General features: G+C 43.4%; 7 non-coding genes and 1 pseudogene across 7 annotated transcripts; all 8 read left to right on the top strand.

The window, feature by feature from the left end:
• The first annotated feature begins 2,713 nt into the window (after positions 1-2,713).
• LOC147154528 (U2 spliceosomal RNA) lies at positions 2,714-2,908 on the top strand. Its single transcript, XR_015093338.1, has one exon. It is a non-coding gene; the product is annotated as a U2 spliceosomal RNA (small nuclear RNA).
• Positions 2,909-3,297: 389 nt separating this feature from the next.
• On the top strand, positions 3,298-3,462 carry LOC147154527 (U1 spliceosomal RNA). The gene has a single exon (XR_015093195.1). It is a non-coding gene; the product is annotated as a U1 spliceosomal RNA (small nuclear RNA).
• Positions 3,463-7,049: 3,587 nt separating this feature from the next.
• Positions 7,050-7,218, top strand: LOC147154526 (U2 spliceosomal RNA; annotated as a pseudogene).
• Positions 7,219-7,607: 389 nt separating this feature from the next.
• On the top strand, positions 7,608-7,772 carry LOC147154525 (U1 spliceosomal RNA). Its single transcript, XR_015093232.1, has one exon. It is a non-coding gene; the product is annotated as a U1 spliceosomal RNA (small nuclear RNA).
• Positions 7,773-13,335: 5,563 nt separating this feature from the next.
• On the top strand, positions 13,336-13,530 carry LOC147154524 (U2 spliceosomal RNA). Its single transcript, XR_015093340.1, has one exon. It is a non-coding gene; the product is annotated as a U2 spliceosomal RNA (small nuclear RNA).
• A 389-nt stretch (positions 13,531-13,919) lies between these two features.
• LOC147154523 (U1 spliceosomal RNA) lies at positions 13,920-14,084 on the top strand. The gene has a single exon (XR_015093139.1). It is a non-coding gene; the product is annotated as a U1 spliceosomal RNA (small nuclear RNA).
• A 324-nt stretch (positions 14,085-14,408) lies between these two features.
• Positions 14,409-14,600, top strand: LOC147154522 (U2 spliceosomal RNA). The gene has a single exon (XR_015093284.1). It is a non-coding gene; the product is annotated as a U2 spliceosomal RNA (small nuclear RNA).
• A 389-nt stretch (positions 14,601-14,989) lies between these two features.
• On the top strand, positions 14,990-15,154 carry LOC147154521 (U1 spliceosomal RNA). The gene has a single exon (XR_015093262.1). It is a non-coding gene; the product is annotated as a U1 spliceosomal RNA (small nuclear RNA).
• The last annotated feature ends 4,845 nt before the right edge of the window (positions 15,155-19,999 follow it).

Genomic DNA, 19,999 nt, shown 5'->3' with positions numbered 1-19,999 from the left:
ACTGCAAAGGTATTTTAATCTGACACAAGAGGGGATCAATTTTAATGATGAAATTAAAGAGATCAAAAAAGAAATGAAAGCAATGGCAGATATTCAGAGCAAAGGGTTTTTATTAAGGAGCAGAGAGAAGGAAATAGAAGAAGGTGAAAAATGCACAAGGTACTTCTTTAAAAAAATTATGAGCAAGGGTGGGGGCATTTTTAAACTAAAAAAAGAAAACGGGACTATTACAGAAACAAATAATGAAATAATTGAAGCAGTGGAAACTTACTATCAAAAACTGTATGAGCGTAAAGATACCCAAGAGGAGATAATGGTAGAGGTTTTAAACTTCATTGAAAAAACAGTGACTGACAATGGGCCTTTAACACAGGATTTTACACCTGAAGAACTAAATACATGTGTAAAACAATTGAAGAAGGCAAAATCTCCGGGCGAGGATGGCCTCTGCTCGGAATTTTACCTGACTTTTTGGGACATTTTAGCACCAGACTTACTCACTGTTTTTAATGAACTGGACAAAACAAACCGACTACCAGACAGTTTTAGAAAAGGGATAGTCACTTTACTGCATAAGAAGGGAGACAAAACAGACCTGAACAACTGGCGTCCAATTACACTTTTAAATGTTGATTGCAAACTTTTTAGCAAACTTTTAGCTATGCGTATGTCTGTGTTTTTACAGGATTTGATCTACCCGGACTAAACCTGTGCCATCGCGGGGAGGAAGATCACAGACAGCCTTATGCTGATTCGTGATACCATCTGTTATGCGAGAGACAGAAATATGCGGCTAGTAGTCCTAAATTTAGACTTTGAGAAGGCTTTTGATCGGATCTCGCACCAGTACCTTTTTAGGCTACTGCAAAAATGGGGTTTCCCGGGAAGGTATCTAGAGTGGGTGGGCCTGCTGTATCGAGATATTACCAGCAAATTTGTGGTCAACGGGAACTTGACAAAAGCAGTGCAAATTAACTGCGGCGTCCGTCAGGGCTGTCCCTTATCTGCCCTCCTCTATGTTCTATGCATAGAACCGTTGGCACAGATTTTGAGAAGGGACAAAATGATCGAGGGGGTGAGTATTCCAGGGGGCGGGGGACTCACAACAAAGTGTGTTTTATATATGGACGATATTAACATCCTGTGTTCTGACATTTTATCCGTGACAAGGACCCTGGACTTGACTGACTGGTATGGAAGAGCGTCTGGCTCTAAACTCAACAGAGACAAGACCCAAGCACAGTTTTACGGACCGTGGACCGCGACACAGAAGACAGGACTGCCCCTGACGGAGATACAAACGGACCAGAAAATACTTGGGATTAAATTCAGTAAGGGAGGGGGAGGGGATACAAACTGGGGCGACGTGGTAGGGAAAGTGAGAAAAAAACTTGGCTTTTGGAGACTGAGAGAGTTGACTTTAGAGGGGAAGATTTTAATAATAAAAGCAGTAATTTTACCCTTGCTTTTATTAATCAGTTCAGTTTTTATCCCAAAAAGAAATGTGCTTTTAGATTTGGACCGTGCAATTTTTTACTTTATCTGGGGTTCTAAATGGGAAAGACTGAGGAGGGACACGATGAAAAAAACAAAAGAGAAGGGTGGAAAAGGCGTGCCGGACCTCCAGCTCTTTTTGGGCAGCAGATATGTGGCCCTCCATCTGCAAAATGCTCTGGGACCATCCAGCAATCCCAAAAGTCAAGCAATGACACGATTCTGGATGGGATCGTACCTCCGTAAATTAAAACTAATACCCAGCGATCAAAGACTTCCGGTGTCTTTTAATTTACCACCAGCACATTCTTTTATCCCAAAATTTTTAAGAAATTTTAAATTGGAAAATGAAGATTGTCACATTTTGAAAAATCACAAGTCTCTCATCTCTATTGTGCAGGAGCGGCAAACAGCGAGTCAAGTGCGCGGGCTTGCATTCGGCAAGCCCACAACGGTTTGGCGCAACGCCAACCATCCTGCCCTCCCAAACAGACTTCGGGACCTGTCGTGGATGGTGGCCCACGAGATTCTCCCAGTTAGGGCCGTTATGCACTCCCGAGGAATGTCAGCGCACTCAACCTGCCCCCGACCTGGTTGTGGCGCCCAGGAGTCGGTGAGGCACCTCCTCTGGGAGTGCAGTGCTGCCGTAGACCTGTGGGCAACAGCCGGCCACCTGAGAAAATTCCCGGACTTGCCAGCAAGGGAGGTCCTAAATGCACAATACGTGCTCTATGGGGTGAGCCAAGCCAAGTGTTCCCGAGAGGAGTTTGCGAAAGACTGGCTCACTCTTGCCGCCATCAAAGACGCCATGTGGACCTCCAGAAACTTGCTGGTAAGGAGGCACAGGCAGACTACCCCCGTGGCTGTGCTCCGAATGGCTGCAGAGACCATCGAAGCTGCACGCGGCAGGCCAAGGACACAGCCACCAAGAAGCGTCGCCTGTGCCCGCCCGGAGGAGGGAACCGGAGCTACACTGTGAAGGTCTCGGCAGCGACGGCCTGGCTCTCCAGGAGGGAAGGAGCAAAAAGGGCTACCCGGCAGGTCCTGGACAAGCGCTTTTTGAGAGGGTGGGATGAAGTCCCAATTAGTAATGCAGTGCTACGCTCCTGCACAATAGATATGAATGTTCTTTCATTTTTCATTTTTTATTTTGTTTTTATTTTTACATGTCATATTTGAGACAAAATGAATGCTCCATATTGGAGAAATGTGATTTGTAATTGATTGAAAAGTGACAATAAAAACATGAAAAAGAAAAAATCTGTTCTTATCAGTTTAATATCTGATATGTCTCCTATCTGGAGACTTCATATTAAATTGCTTTTTTGAACAGGGAGATGGGATTCAGAGCTTGCTTTGCCCATTCCGCGCATCATCCTGGTATTGCAGTATTTCCAGGAGCGGTGCACCACCTCCGCTGGTCAACGAAAATGCAAATCTAGACAGAGAATACGGGCTGTGGCAATACTCACGTGCGCACAAGTAGGTGTGGCGGAAGCAACCATGTCGTCAAATTGGGAAGCAGGCGACGTAGCTGACACACATCTACTCTGCTGTCCACCAACCCGGTGAGTCGAACCCGTTCCAGAGGCTTGACACTTGAGCTCATTCAGCTATTGCATGCTCCGCAGTTGTGCCTGTGACCTCCTCTAACGCCCTGTGCGAAGTACACACGCCGTTCTAATCCACTGAGAGAAACTGGCCCATCATGCTGGGCCAGGCATTCGCCAGTGTACGAATGGCACAGTCATTCAAGAGGGTGAGTGGAAAAAAGCAAGACCCCGTGTCCAGGCTGAGGAAGGCATACTTACCTGGCAGGGGTTACACCATGATCAAGAATGTGGTTCACCCAGGGCGAGGTGAAGCCATTGCACTGGCGGCTGCATTGACCCTTGCGAATTCTCCAAATGTGGGAGTCTCGACTGCATAATTTCTGATAGTGGGGAACTGCGTTCGCGCTCTTCCCTGGCTTGTATGTCAATAATTAAGAGCGATAGTCTTGAAACCAATTAACACAAATGAGCAAGACTTGACTATGGTCTTCTGGCTTTCTTCACAAGTCTGGCCGGGACCGCAGCAGGCGCTTGGTCTTTCATCCTGCAGGAAGACTGCAAAAGTTGTTGGACTGCAGCTGCTTATGTGAAGGCTTGTGAATAATGAATGGTTAAGTCAGCAGACAAGGTTTCCTCCGTCTCAGTGTCCATAAGAGCAGCGCTGCTTGGTGTAACATGACCGACTGTGAGAGTTGGTAGACCGAGAAGCCTGTACTTGAGTCCGTCAGTTATCCTCTTCATCGCTTCTCGGCCTTTTGGCTAAGACTGCGATCGCCTCTGTTGAGAGATAATTCTATGCCTGTTGTGGCTGTGAATCTAACTCAATTGCAGGGGTATTGTTATTGTGTTGTTTAAACTATGTGTTATAGGAGAACGACAAAGGTGAGTGTACTGTTTTTTTGTTCGTGAGAAGTTGTGACCAAGTGGTTGTCTCCGACATGTCGGCTACATATGCCGGCATGCGGAGGCACCACAGTGTTCGATTTATGTTTCGGGAAAGGGATGGTGGTGAGCCTCTTTGGATGTCCAGGCTGGACTTCTCCAGAAAGCTTGTCCAACAAACCCTGAAATTTAAAGCTGAGGATTTAAATTGTATTATAACTTTGCCCTTTAGTAAGGGATTTGATGTGAGTTTCACCTCTGCTGTGAACCTTCGTGAATTTTGGACTCGTTTTGAAAATGTGAAAGCCCAGTTCTCTGTGTTCAATGTTGAAAAACTGACTGATAATGCTGCTAAAACAGTTATTGTCAGAATGTTTAATGAGACAGTGAATGCAGAAGACATTTGTTTTTGGCTGGGTAGATATTGCACGGTTAAAGGCCAGGCTGTGAAGGTGAGGGATGAAGACGGCATCTGGAACTGTGCCTGGCGGGTACCCATCCAACAAAGGCAGGACCCCCAGGGCTTTCAGGGCCTGAAACATCTCCCACCAATGATAGTCTTGGGTGAAAACCGGGGCTACATACATTACCAGGGCCAGCCCAAGCTCTGCCGCAAGTGTGGTGAGCATGGACACCTGGCGGAAGCGTGTGAGAAAACAATTTGTAGGAAATGTAGAGTAATTGGGCCTACTTTTGAAGAATGTACCAATGGCAGAAAGTGCAATCTTTGTGGGGAAACTAACCATCTCTACAGAAATTGTCCAAAATCATTTGCCAACAAACTGAAGGCTGGAAAAGAAATGGCACAAGGAAATGGAAATGAAGCTGACAAACAAATTGAATGTCCCAAAGAAAATTCAAATTTCCCTCCAAATCCTGTCATTGGTGGAGAGGGGACAGGTGAGGAGGGGCAAGGGGAGGCGAGCAGGCCGGCCCCACCAATCGAGAGCTCAGAGGAAAGTGAGATGCTGCAAGAAATGCCCACAAGCGAGTCAAGTGAAGTCAGTCCACATGAGGCTGACAGTGAAGACACCCAGATCACTTGTGCTCAAAATAATAAAAGGCTTGCATCTCAACGGTCCTCTGAGTCTCCCCTGTCCACGGAGAAGAGGGGAAGGCCCGGGAGCCCAGATAGCGAGGTGGGGGAGACCAGGGTCTTCCCCTCAGATTCACCAAATGAACTCTCCTTTTTAAACATAGTACTGCAATCAACGCCAAAAAGCAGAAACACTATGAATTTAAGGTTGCGTGAGCGATCACCACCTCAAGTGCCCCTGACAGACGACCAGTGTTTTAGCTCTGCCCCTTTTGCTGAGGTAAAGGAAGAAATACGCTCTCGAGAAATACCTTAGCGACTGCCTTGTTTTTTTAAAAATAATGTTCTCTTAAAATTTTGTAACCCCATCTGTGTTTTTATTTTTTTATTTTTAATCATACCTATGACCCTCACCTTCTCAACTATTAATGTTAGAAGCGTGAAGTCAAAGATTAGAGCTCAGAGCGTTTTAACATTTCTAAAAACTTTTAAATCTGATCTGTTTTTAATCCAAGAATGTGGCATACCCTTTTTTAAGAAATTACAAACAGTGGGAGGAAATGTGGCCACATCCATCACTATGGAGTGGCTCAAACGAAAATAGAAATGATGGAGTGGCCATTTTAATAAATAATCCTCAGATTGTTTTAAAGGGGAGCACAGTGGTGAGAGACGGACGAGCACTGTTAGCACACTTAACTTTTACAGAACAGGACCTTAGCCTTTTAAATATTTATGGTTCTAATGAAAAGCATGACAGGTATGATATTTTAGAGAATTTGCAGTCCCACATGCTAGGTCATAATCCACTAATTATTGGAGGCGATTTTAATTGTGTTTTAAATAGGAAGGATAGGAAGGGAGCTGGGGAGGATTTTAAAATTGACAAAACATCGGTTTTATTGCAAGACATGTGCCGCGTATTCAAATTAGAAGACTGCTTTAAAACCATACATCCAAGAGAGGAGGGCTTCACCTGGTTTAGTGGTGACGGCACCAGAGCCTCTCGCATAGATTACGTATTTACACGGGGTTGGACACAGATTGATGCTAGATTAACTCCTGTTTTTTTCTCAGATCACCTAATACTGTCTTGCACCCTTTCACTTTCTTCTGGCGTGACTATTGGAAGAGGTCTGTGGAAATTGAACTGCTCCCTGCTCGAGGACGAGACTTTGGTCTCTCAGTACAGGGAGCGGTACAAGGACTGGCAGACCCTTCAAGACCTTTACAAATCACGGGCACAATGGTGGGAAATGATGAAGGTAAGGACTCAGACTTTTTTTAAAAAAGCAGGAAGAGAGAAGAAAATCAAGGAAATGAAATGTATGCTGGGAATGCAAAAGAGACTGCAAAGGTATTTTAATCTGACACAAGAGGGGATAAATTTTAATGATGAAATTAAAGAGATCAAAAAAGAAATGAGAGCTATGGCAGATATTCAGAGCAAAGGGTTTTTATTAAGGAGCAGAGAGAAGGAAATAGAAGAAGGTGAAAATGCACAAGGTACTTCTTTAAAAAAATTATGAGCAAGGGTGGGGGCATTTTTAAACTAAAAAAAGAAAACGGTACCATTACAGAAACAAATAATGAAATAATTGAAGCAGTGGAAACTTACTATCAAAAACTGTATGAGCGTAAAGATACCCAAGAGGAGATAATGGTAGAGGTTTTAAACTTCATTGAAAAAACAGTGACTGACAATGGGCCTTTAACACAGGATTTTACACCTGAAGAACTAAATACATGTGTAAAACAACTGAAGAAGGCAAAATCTCCGGGCGAGGATGGCCTCTGCTCGGAATTTTACCTGACTTTTTGGGACATTTTAGCACCAGACTTACTCACTGTTTTTAATGAACTGGACAAAACAAACCGACTACCAGACAGTTTTAGAAAAGGGATAGTCACTTTACTGCATAAGAAAGGAGACAAAACAGACCTGAACAACTGGCGTCCAATTACGCTTTTAAATGTTGATTGCAAACTTTTTAGCAAACTTTTAGCTATGCGTATGTCTGTGTTTTTACAGGATTTGATCGACCCGGACCAAACCTGTGCCATCGCGGGGAGTAAGATTACGGACAGCCTCATGCTGATCTGTTCTTATCAGTTTAATATCTGATATGTCTCCTATCTGGAGACTTCATATTAAATTGCTTTTTTGAACAGGGAGATGGGATTCAGAGCTTGCTTTGCCCATTCCGCGCATCATCCTGGTATTGCAGTATTTCCAGGAGCGGTGCACCACCTCCGCTGGTCAACGAAAATGCTAATCTAGACAGAGAAAACGGGCTGTGGCAATACTCACGTGCGCACAAGTAGGTGTGGCGGAAGCAACCATGTCGTCAAATTGGGAAGCAGGCGACGTAGCCGACACACATCTACTCTGCTGTCCACCAACCCGGTGAGTCGAACCCGTTCCAGAGGCTTGACACTTGAGCTCATTCAGCTATTGCATGCTCCGCAGTTGTGCCTGTGACCTCCTCTAACGCCCTGTGCGAAGTACACACGCCGTTCTAATCCACTGAGAGAAACTGGCCCATCATGCTGGGCCAGGCATTCGCCAGTGTACGAATGGCACAGTCATTCAAGAGGGTGAGTGGAAAAAAGCAAGACCCCGTGTCCAGGCTGAGGAAGGCATACTTACCTGGCAGGGGTGACACCATGATCAAGAATGTGGTTCACCCAGGGCGAGGTGCAGCCATTGCACTAGCGGCTGCATTGACCCTTGCGAATTCTCCAAATGTGGGAATCTCGACTGCATAATTTCTGATAGTGGGGAACTGCGTTCGCGCTCTTCCCTGGCTTGTATGTCAATAATTAAGAGCGATAGTCTTGAAACCAATTAACACAAATGAGCAAGACTTGACTATGGTCTTCTGGCTTTCTTCACAAGTCTGGCCGGGACCGCAGCAGGCGCTTGGTCTTTCATCCTGCAGGAAGACTGCAAAAGCTGTTGGACTGCAGCTGCTTATGTGAAGGCTTGTGAATAATGAATGGTTAAGTCAGCAGACAAGGTTTCCTCCGTCTCAGTGTCCATAAGAGCAGCGCTGCTTGGTGTAACATGACCGACTGTGAGAGTGGGTAGACCGAGAAGCCTGTACTTGAGTCCGTCAGTTATCCTCTTCATCGCTTCTCGGCCTTTTGGCTAAGACTGCGATCGCCTCTGTTGAGAGATTATTCTATGCCTGTTGTGGCTGTGAATCTAACTCAATTGCAGGGGTATTGTTATTGTGTTGTTTAAACTTTGTGTTATAGGAGAACGACCAAGGTGAGTGTACTGTTTTTTTGTTCGTGAGAAGTTGTGACCAAGTGGTTGTCTCCGACATGTCGGCTACAAATGCCAGCATGCGGAGGCACCACAGTGTTCGATTTATGTTTCGGGAAAGGGATGGTGGTGAGCCTCTGTGGATGTCCAGGCTGGACTTCTCCAGAAAGCTTGTCCAACAAACCCTGAAATTTAAAGCTGAGGATTTAAATTGTATTATAACTTTGCCCTTTAGTAAGGGATTTGATGTGAGTTTCACTTCTGCTGTGAACCTTCGTGAATTTTGGACTCGTTTTGAAAATGTGAAAGCCCAGTTCTCTGTGTTCAATGTTGAAAAACTGTCTGATAATGCTGCTAAAACAGTTATTGTCAGAGTGTTTAATGAGACAGTGAATGCAGAAGACATTTGTTTTTGGCTGGGTAGATATTGCACGGTTAAAGGCCAGGCTGTGAAGGTGAGGGATGAGGACGGCATCTGGAACTGTGCCTGGCGGGTACCCATCCAACAATGGCAGGACCCCCAGGGCTTTCAGGGCCTGAAACATCTCCCACCAATGATAGTCTTGGGTGAAAACCGGGGCTACATACATTACCAGGGCCAGCCCAAGCTCTGCCGCAAGTGTGGTGAGCATGGACACCTGGCGGAAGCGTGTGAGAAAACAATTTGTAGGAAATGTAGAGTAATTGGGCATACTTTTGAAGAATGTACCAATGGCAGAAAGTGCAATCTTTGTGGGGAAACTAACCACCTCTACAGAAATTGTCCAAAATCATTTGCCAACAAACTGAAGGCTGGAAAAGAAATGGCACAAGGAAATGGAAATGAAGCTGACAAACAAATTGAATGTCACAAAGAAAATTCAAATTTCCCTCCAAATCCTGTCATTGGTGGAGAGGGAACAGGTGAGGAGGGGCAAGGGGAGGAGAGCAGGCCGGCCCCACCAATCGAGAGCTCAGAGGAAAGTGAGATGCTGCAAGAAATGCCCACAAGCGAGTCAAGCGAAGTCAGTCCACATGAGGCTGACAGTGAAGACACCCAGATCACTTGTGCTCAAAATAATAAAAGGCTTGCATCTCAACGGTCCTCTGAGTCTCCCCTGTCCACGGAGAAGAGGGGAAGGCCCGGGAGCCCAGATAGCGAGGTGGGGGAGACCAGGGTCTTCCCCTCGGATTCACCAAATGAACTCTCCTTTTTAAACATAGTACTGCAATCAACGCCAAAAAGCAGAAACACTATGAATTTAAGGTTGCGTGAGCGATCACCACCTCAAGTGCCCCTGACAGACGACCAGTGTTTTAGCTCTGCCCCTTTTGCTGAGGTAAAGGAAGAAATACGCTCTCGAGAAATACCTTAGCGACTGCCTTGTTTTTTTTTAAATAATGTTCTCTTAAAATTTTGTAACCCCATCTGTGTTTTTATTTTTTTATTTTTAATCATACCTATTACCCTCACCTTCTCAACTATTAACGTTAGAAGCGTGAAGTCAAAGATTAGAGCTCAGAGCGTTTTAACATTTCTAAAAACTTTTAAATCTGATCTGTTTTTAATCCAAGAATGTGGCATACCCTTTTTAAGAAATTACAAACAGTGGGAGGAAATGTGGCCACATCCATCACTATGGAGTGGCTCAAACGAAAATAGAAATGATGGAGTGGCCATTTTAATAAATAATCCTCAGATTGTTTTAAAGGGGAGCACAGTGGTGAGAGACGGACGAGCACTGTTAGCACATTTAACTTTTACAGAACGGGACTTTAGCCTTTTAAATATTTATGGTTCTAATGAAAAGCATGACAGGTATGATATTTTAGAGAATTTGCAGTCCCACATGCTAGGTCATAATCCACTAATTATTGGAGGTGATTTTAATTGTGTTTTAAATAGGAAGGATAGGAAGGGAGCTGGGGAGGATTTTAAAATTGACAAAACATCGGTTTTATTGCAAGACATGTGCCGCGTATTCAAATTAGAGGACTGCTTTAAAACCATGCATCCAAGAGAGGAGGGCTTCACCTGGTTTAGTGGTGACGGCACCAGAGCCTCTCGCATAGATTACGTATTTACACGGGGTTGGACACAGATTGATGCTAGATTAACTCCTGTTTTTTTCTCAGATCACCTAATACTGTCTTGCACCCTTTCACTTTCTTCTGGCGTGACTATTGGAAGAGGTCTGTGGAAATTGAACTGCTCCCTGCTCGAGGACGAGACTTTGGTCTCTCAGTACAGGGAGCGGTACAAGGACTGGCAGACCCTTCAAGACCTTTACAAATCACGGGCACAATGGTGGGAAATGATGAAGGTAAGGACTCAGACTTTTTTTAAAAAAGCAGGAAGAGAGAAGAAAATCAAGGAAATGAAATGTATGCTGGGAATGCAAAAGAGACTGCAAAGGTATTTTAATCTGACACAAGAGGGGATCAATTTTAATGATGAAATTAAAGAGATCAAAAAAGAAATGAAAGCAATGGCAGATATTCAGAGCAAAGGGTTTTTATTAAGGAGCAGAGAGAAGGAAATAGAAGAAGGTGAAAAATGCACAAGGTACTTCTTTAAAAAAATTATGAGTAAGGGTGGGGGCATTTTTAAACTAAAAAAAGAAAACGGGACTATTACAGAAACAAATAATGAAATAATTGAAGCAGTGGAAACTTACTATCGAAAACTGTATGAGCGTAAAGATACCCAAGAGGAGATAATGGTAGAGGTTTTAAACTTCATTGAAAAAACAGTGACTGACAATGGGCCTTTAACACAGGATTTTACACCTGAAGAACTAAATACATGTGTAAAACAATTGAAGAAGGCAAAATCTCCGGGCGAGGATGGCCTCTGCTCGGAATTTTACCTGACTTTTTGGGACATTTTAGCACCAGACTTACTCACTGTTTTTAATGAACTGGACAAAACAAACCGACTACCAGACAGTTTTAGAAAAGGGATAGTCACTTTACTGCATAAGAAGGGAGACAAAACAGACCTGAACAACTGGCGTCCAATTACACTTTTAAATGTTGATTGCAAACTTTTTAGCAAACTTTTAGCTATGCGTATGTCTGTGTTTTTACAGGATTTGATCTACCCGGACCAAACCTGTGCCATCGCGGGGAGGAAGATCACAGACAGCCTTATGCTGATTCGTGATACCATCTGTTATGCGAGAGACAGAAATATGCGGCTAGTAGTCCTAAATTTAGACTTTGAGAAGGCTTTTGATCGGATCTCGCACCAGTACCTTTTTAGGCTACTGCAAAAATGGGGTTTCCCGGGAAGGTATCTAGAGTGGATGGGCCTGCTGTATCGAGATATTACCAGCAAATTTGTGGTCAACGGGAACTTGACAAAAGCAGTGCAAATTAACTGCGGCGTCCGTCAGGGCTGTCCCTTATCTGCCCTCCTCTATGTTCTATGCATAGAACCGTTGGCACAGATTTTGAGAAGGGACAAAATGATCGAGGGGGTGAGTATTCCAGGGGGCGGGGGACTCACAACAAAGTGTGTTTTATATATGGACGATATTAACATCCTGTGTTCTGACATTTTATCCGTGACAAGGACCCTGGACTTGACTGACTGGTATGGAAGAGCGTCTGGCTCTAAACTCAACAGAGACAAGACCCAAGCACAGTTTTACGGACCGTGGACCGCGACACAGAAGACAGGACTGCCCCTGACGGAGATACAAACGGACCAGAAAATACTTGGGATTAAATTCAGTAAGGGAGGGGGAGGGGATACAAACTGGGGCGACGTGGTAGGGAAAGTGAGAAAAAAACTTGGCTTTTGGAGACTGAGAGAGTTGACTTTAGAGGGGAAGATTTTAATAATAAAAGCAGTAATTTTACCCTTGCTTTTATTAATCGGTTCCGTTTTTATCCCAAAAAGAAATGTGCTTTTAGATTTGGACCGTGCAATTTTTTACTTTATCTGGGGTTCTAAATGGGAAAGACTGAGGAGGGACACGATGAAAAAAACAAAAGAGAAGGGTGGAAAAGGCGTGCCGGACCTCCAGCTCTTTTTGGGCAGCAGATATGTGGCCCTCCATCTGCAAAATGCTCTGGGACCATCCAGCAATCCCAAAAGTCAAGCAATGACACGATTCTGGATGGGATCGTACCTCCGTAAATTAAAACTAATACCCAGCGATCAAAGACTTCCGGTGTCTTTTAATTTACCACAAGCACATTCTTTTATCCCAAAATTTTTAAGAAATTTTAAATTGGAAAATGAAGATTGTCACATTTTGAAAAATCACAAGTCTCTCATCTCTATTGTGCAGGAGCGGCAAACAGCGAGTCAAGTGCGCGGGCTTGCATTCGGCAAGCCCACAACGGTTTGGCGCAACGCCAACCATCCTGCCCTCCCAAACAGACTTCGGGACCTGTCGTGGATGGTGGCCCACGAGATTCTCCCAGTCAGGGCCGTTATGCACTCCCGAGGAATGTCAGCGCACTCAACCTGCCCCCGACCTGGTTGTGGCGCCCAGGAGTCGGTGAGGCACCTCCTCTGGGAGTGCAGTGCTGCCGTAGACCTGTGGGCAACAGCCGGCCACCTGAGAAAATTCCCGGACTTGCCAGCAAGGGAGGTCCTAAATGCACAATACGTGCTCTATGGGGTGAGCCAAGCCAAGTGTTCCCGAGAGGAGTTTGCGAAAGACTGGCTCACTCTTGCCGCCATCAAAGACGCCATGTGGACCTCCAGAAACTTGCTGGTAAGGAGGCACAGGCAGACCCCCCCCGTGGCTGTGCTCCGAATGGCTGCAGAGACCATCGAAGCTGCACGCGGCAGGCCAAGGACACAGCCACCAAGAAGCGTCGCCTGTGCCCGCCCGGAGGAGGGAACCGGAGCTACACTGTGAAGGTCTCGGCAGCGACGGCCTGGCTCTCCAGGAGGGAAGGAGCAAAAAGGGCTACCCGGCAGGTCCTGGACAAGCGCTTTTTGAGAGGGTGGGATGAAGTCCCAATTAGTAATGCAGTGCTACGCTCCTGCACAATAGATATGAATGTTTTTTCATTTTTCATTTTTTATTTTGTTTTTATTTTTACATGTCATATTTGAGACAAAATGAATGCTCCATATTGGAGAAATGTGATTTGTAATTGATTGAAAAGTGACAATAAAAACATGAAAAAGAAAAAATCTGTTCTTATCAGTTTAATATCTGATATGTCTCCTATCAGGAGACTTCATATTAAATAGCTTTTTTGAACAGGGAGATGGGATTCAGAGCTTGCTTTGCCCATTCCGCGCATCATCCTGGTATTGCAGTATATCCAGGAGCGGTGCACCACCTCCGCTGGTCAACGAAAATGCTAATCTAGACAGAGAAAACGGGCTGTGGCAATACTCACGTGCGCACAAGTAGGTGTGGCGGAAGCAACCATGTCGTCAAATTGGGAAGCAGGCGACGTAGCCGACACACATCTACTCTGCTGTCCACCAATCCGGTGAGTCGAACCCGTTCCAGAGGCTTGACACTTGAGCTCATTCAGCTATTGCATGCTCCGCAGTTGTGCCTGTGACCTCCTCTAATGCCCTGTGCGAAGTACACACGCCGTTCTAATCCACTGAGAGAAACTGGCCCATCATGCTGGGCCAGGCATTCGCCAGTGTACGAATAGCACAGTCATCCAAGAGGGTGAGTGGAAAAAAGCAAGACCCCGTGCCCAGGCTGAGGAAGGCATACTTACCTGGCAGGGGTGACACCATGATCAAGAATGTGGTTCACCCAGGGCGAGGTGCAGCCATTGCACTGGCGGCTGCATTGACCATTGCGAATTCTCCAAATGTGGGAATCTCGACTGCATAATTTCTGATAGTGGGGAACTGCGTTCGCGCTCTTCCCTGGCTTGTATGTCAATAATTAAGAGCGATAGTCTTGAAACCAATTAACACAAATGAGCAAGACTTGACTATGGTCTTCTGGCTTTCTTCACAAGTCTGGCCGGGACCGCAGCAGGCGCTTGGTCTTTCATCCTGCAGGAAGACTGCAAAAGTTGTTGGACTGCAGCTGCTTATGTGAAGGCTTGTGAATAATGAATGGTTAAGTCAGCAGACAAGGTTTCCTCCGTCTCAGTGTCCATAAGAGCAGCGCTGCTTGGTGTAACATGACCGACTGTGAGAGTTGGTAGACCGAGAAGCCTGTACTTGAGTCCGTCAGTTATCCTCTTCATCGCTTCTCGGCCTTTTGGCTAAGATCAAGTGTAGTATCTGTTCTTATCAGTTTAATATCTGATATGTCTCCTATCTGGAGACTTCATATTAAATTGCTTTTTTGAACAGGGAGATGGGATTCAGAGCTTACTTTGCCCATTCTGCGCATCATCCTGGTATTGCAGTATTTCCAGGAGCGGTGCACCACCTCCGCTGGTCAACGAAAATGCTAATCTAGACAGAGAAAACGGGCTGTGGCAATACTCACGTGCGCACAAGTAGGTGTGGCGGAAGCAACCATGTCGTCAAATTGGGAAGCAGGCGACGTAGCCGACACACATCTACTCTGCTGTCCACCAACCCGGTGAGTCGAACCCGTTCCAGAGGCTTGACACTTGAGCTCATTCAGCTATTGCATGCTCCGCAGTTGTGCCTGTGACCTCCTCTAACGCCCTGTGCGAAGTACACACGCCGTTCTAATCCACTGAGAGAAACTGGCCCATCATGCTGGGCCAGGCATTCGCCAGTGTACGAATGGCACAGTCATTCAAGAGGGTGAGTGGAAAAAAGCAAGACCCCGTGTCCAGGCTGAGGAAGGCATACTTACCTGGCAGGGGTGACACCATGATCAAGAATGTGGTTCACCCAGGGCGAGGTGCAGCCATTGCACTGGCGGCTGCATTGACCCTTGCGAATTCTCCAAATGTGGGAATCTCGACTGCATAATTTCTGATAGTGGGGAACTGCGTTCGCGCTCTTCCCTGGCTTGTATGTCAAAAATTAAGAGCGATAGTCTTGAAACCAATTAACACAAATGAGCAAGACTTGACTATGGTCTTCTGGCTTTCTTCACAAGTCTGGCCGGGACCGCAGCAGGCGCTTGGTCTTTCATCCTGCAGGAAGACTGCAAAAGTTGTTGGACTGCAGCTGCTTATGTGAAGGCTTGTGAATAATGAATGGTTAAGTCAGCAGACAAGGTTTTGTTAGAGTAGACAATATTAAGTATTGTACTCTTTGCGTGTTCAATTAACTGAATGGTGAGATTCTGTTGAAGGAGTTCCTTTGCAAAGGTTTTTAATTACCAGAAGCTTCTGGTCCACATTGACAAATTCATCCAAGCGATGTCTCTGTTCAAATGTGGCTCCCTCTCTCCAGCTCACATCGTTATTTATTCACAAAAAGGGTTCAGAAAAAGGTCAGCCCACAACACACCTGGTTACAACTGGATACAAGAGAATCCGTTCCCATGGGTATAAATCAGATTAAAAGAATACAATAATAATGAGCCTGACTCCCTTGGTGACATAGCCCCGGAAACCTCCCTTTTAGATTACAGAATGAATAGACAGACCCGTTGCTCTTTCTCATGAAAGTAACACAGATAAGAATATAGGTCTATTCATTGAGCCATACTGAGTTAACATAATTATAAACGGCTAAAATATAATTTAAAACTAAAAAACAATGTTAATAACTCATCATTCCCTCATTTGAGCTCTTGAGAGCTCAACACATTAAAACATTTTTTTTTCAATGGTTGTGTGATAAAAATAATTATCCTTAAAACATCCCTTTAGCAAAAGAGGAGGTAATTTAGCAATCATATGACATTAAAAAACAATTTGATACATTTAAAAGATTTTTAGTGGAATAAGCATAGCATATGTGAGGCTTAACATAAAATGTTGTTCATTGAAAAGTGTCGCAATGTATCGGCAGACGAATATGTGTTCTTTGAAGCCATCTTGTGATGAAGTTCTTTGAAGGTCTTTTTTATTTTTTATTATTTATTTTTTTTAATGAAAAGAGTGTCGCAATAGTTCGTCTCTTCTTTAAGAATTTGGGGTAGACTACCCAAATTCTTCGATTTGTCACCTGGGATTATTCTGCCCAAAATGTGACTGATCAAAGGAATGATTGCCCAAAAAAAAGGCACTTGCTCTTGATCCGTTGACTGATGTCCTCAAACGGCAGCTCCGGAACCGGGCACGGATTCAGCTGACGTGGCTCCAGGTCGGAGGTGATAAGATTGATGCTCCAGTTGTGGAATTTCGTCTCTCCTTTCAACCTGAGAGCATCAGTTGATGAGATGGCCGAGCCTGGCACGTCTCCGGAAGCCTTGTAGACCAGATGTGGCATTTTCTCTGTGCAGAAAACTGCACAAGATTTCCTCACCAACCCCCTGGGGCCGTTCTCCTGAGTGCAGAAACTTTTCATTTTTAGTTTCTCATAAACTCACATAAATTTTATTTGGAGGAAAAAACCCTGATAGTTTTGTTAGTTGGGATTAGTAAATGTTATTTGATTAAGATCCGTAGGTCCTGTGCTGTTGGAACAGGAAAATATCTATTTTTGTGACATTAAAATAGAGCCCAGCCTTTGATTGAGTTGAATGACATTCGCTCATTCATTAATATAAGACAGAGCTTATAAATATTTATCTTTCAAATAGGTTTTGTTCAATAATAGGTAATTTTTTACCATGACTAAATTTGTTCTAAATTTGCATAACTGTGCCTTTCATATCTCTTATTCTCTTCCCAGAATCCCATGACCGGCCGAATCCTGGCATGCTGGGAAAAACTCACATATATTCATATTATCTATACTCTTTTGCAAACACTGGGCTCCAAACATTACATTTTTCAAATGTAATTCTAAGATAAAAGATATAATATAATATAATTACCTTCATTCGGCGAATATGCATTATTGTCCTTGCTTGCTTCAGACTTACTTTGCGATCGATTTCCTCTGATAGATTTCTTCATATTCAAACTCATCCTGTCAATTGGAGTGTAGGCCGATACCCCACAACCTTTTTAATTTCGTTTTTAAGTTTGATTTTAATTTTCTAACTCGTCTACATTGGTTCAATTCTTAAACATAAACTCCCTCATTTGACAAAGATCCACTGATTTTTTCAAACACGTCAAGATAAAGGGAGGACAAAATAGAGACCTCATTTCTCAAAAAACGTCATAAATAACTCAACCCTCTAAATCAGGCTCTGAGATAAACAAAAGAGCTACAAAACACTATAAAACTGAGCATAAGCAGATACAACTTAAGACACTAATATATGATGACTTTGGGGCCATAAAAATAGAGGTAACCATATTACTCTAATTCTCCTAGAGTCCCGAAAATTATTTAAACTGCTAATCAACCTCACCTCTTTTACAGATTTAGTGGGGCTGAGGATAAAATCATCTTCAAACTGCTAATCTTTCACATATTAGCGGGGCTCATAAAAAACACAGCACACAAAATATTTCTGGGATTTATAAATCACAGTGCTGTTAAAAAAAAAAAATCAAACTTAGCCATCAAACTCTTAGTTAGTCTTTTACTCGTTACTACTTATTCTATTCTATTATTTATTTTATACTATAGCTGCAGCTGGACGAAGTCCAAAAAAGTTCCTCACGGGGAAAATAAAAATATATCATATCATAACATATTAATAAAATTCCCATTGTACCAATTCAGAAACTGATTCTCCCAAAAATATAGGCAAAAATTTAGTAGGCTATAGATTGAAATAAATTTTCTCAATCCCTTATTTCAAATTTACATATGTCGTTTTCAATTTCCTGAAATATCTTGCTATAGATCACAGTTCCCCACTCAACACATTAAAATGCCTTGCATATCACTATGTAGCATTTTACTGAATGGATCACATCTCATTCCGACCACCAACTTTCTTTGTCCAGACCCCCAGCAAAAGGCAGGACGGCAGCTGTTGTTAATGTTCAGTCCTGGCCAGCATGGCGGCTGTTGTGGCAGCAATGTTCAGAGCAGGCATTTAGATTTCCTCTGGATGCAAAACAGCCATAGGGGAGAAGTCACTAGAATGAGGCGTATACACAGTCACTGGGCATCGAGGAATTTGAACATCATGTTTTTCTTAGGCACAGGACGAGAAGACTGTTGCTCTGCGGCTTTAGACCTTTGATCTCTGCCACATCCATTCAGACGCTGTCTGCAATGTGGATCCGATGACACACAGTCTTTCTGAGAGCTCACCTGATCAAAAAATGCACATTATGATACAATGCTTTAAAAATGCCAGACTGAGGATATGGGATCATAGCAAGACAGTTCACTCCCTGCTTTCTCAAAAATGTTTCGTAAAAAACACAGCCTCTTTATTCATTTCTCTTTTTTTTTTTTTTTCAATACCCCTTCAAATAGCTACTAGCCATACAACGTATCAGCAGCTGGGGCGCATCCCGTTCGCAGTTTGTAATCAGTGAAGGCCATCAAACCCTCATCTGCCTTGGAACTCAAACATCAGTTTCTGAAATGACACACTCAAAAAAAAAACAAATATTAAAAATCATTATCAACATGTCAATTTCAAAAACATTCATAACTCCTTACTCAACTATCTTACTTCCAGCCACAGCTATAAAGATGTAGGCATAATTATATCAACTCTCAAACAAAATGCCATTATTTTATCATTACTCTTTATTCATTTGTCCCGAAAAGGGAAAGTTAACAAATTAACCATCGTCATCAATCATTAAAGTGTAAAGATTTATTAGCTCAGTCAAATACTATTACTTATTTTATATTGTTTATCATTCCTCTCTTACCATTTTGACAAAAAAAAAAAAAAAAGAGTCCCATTACGAGGACACATTATGCTCACAGCGCACAGCTCAGCCCCCACCTTTTTTTCTAACCTAGAAACGGGGGAAGGGGGGGGGGGAGGAGGAATCTTAACATTATAAATCGCAAAACCTATTTTATCATATTCCCATTAATAAAACAAACGCCACTATCACAACAGTATCATCTCACACAAAACAACACCAAACTTAGTTAAAATATTAAAGAAAAACAAACAAAATCCCCATATGCACACTTCTCACTTACAAACCCCCACCTTTTTTTAGAAGCTAGGTCACACACTCAAATGCATACGCACACACTCTTCAGTCATTATTTAAAAAATAAAATAAACGGTGTTATTCCTTCAATTCGTTGTCTACAAATCTTATAGCATTTAAACTGCAGTTTTATACGGTGATTTCAGTAAACTGGTAACTTTGAACAACCCATCCGTAAACTGCTCCACAAATGCTGGAGTCATTTTAGCATCAAATTCAGCCTTTTTCCATTACCAACAAAGAAAATACAAAAGTCTGACATACCATTTTGTCCAGCGAAAGCTTTGTATACAATCGATCCATAGTTCGTTTTTTCATTGTTCATCGACGCTTTTATTTTTCGCTGAACCGGAAGCGCATTCAGGACAAACCATTCTGTATCCGGGTCGAAATCGCCTCCATTTTTGTTTGTAGTTTTTGTTTACTTTCGGTTTTAATACAGTGACGTCTCACTTTTAGTATTAATAGTTCAATATGTTAACACATATGGCCACACACAGACAGACATAAGAATCACGTGACCTCTCGTTTATACACAGCGGTTACCCAATCCCGCTGAGCTAAACTGTTCTCCATACATTGCAAAATTTCTGCAAGGCGCTCATTTTCAAAATAAAATGTCACGTACCATCGAATTTAACCGTAGAACAAAAGGTATTCATACGGAAATCCTGACCCCAAAACTACAAAAGTAGGAGCGCCATA

Source organism: Leptonotus elevatus, unplaced genomic scaffold (genome assembly GCF_054856555.1).
Source record: "Leptonotus elevatus isolate MCC_2025b unplaced genomic scaffold, RoL_Lele_1.0 HiC_scaffold_65, whole genome shotgun sequence".
Classification (NCBI taxonomy): domain Eukaryota; kingdom Metazoa; phylum Chordata; class Actinopteri; order Syngnathiformes; family Syngnathidae; genus Leptonotus; species Leptonotus elevatus.
This window is presented reverse-complemented; position numbering and strand designations above follow the sequence as displayed.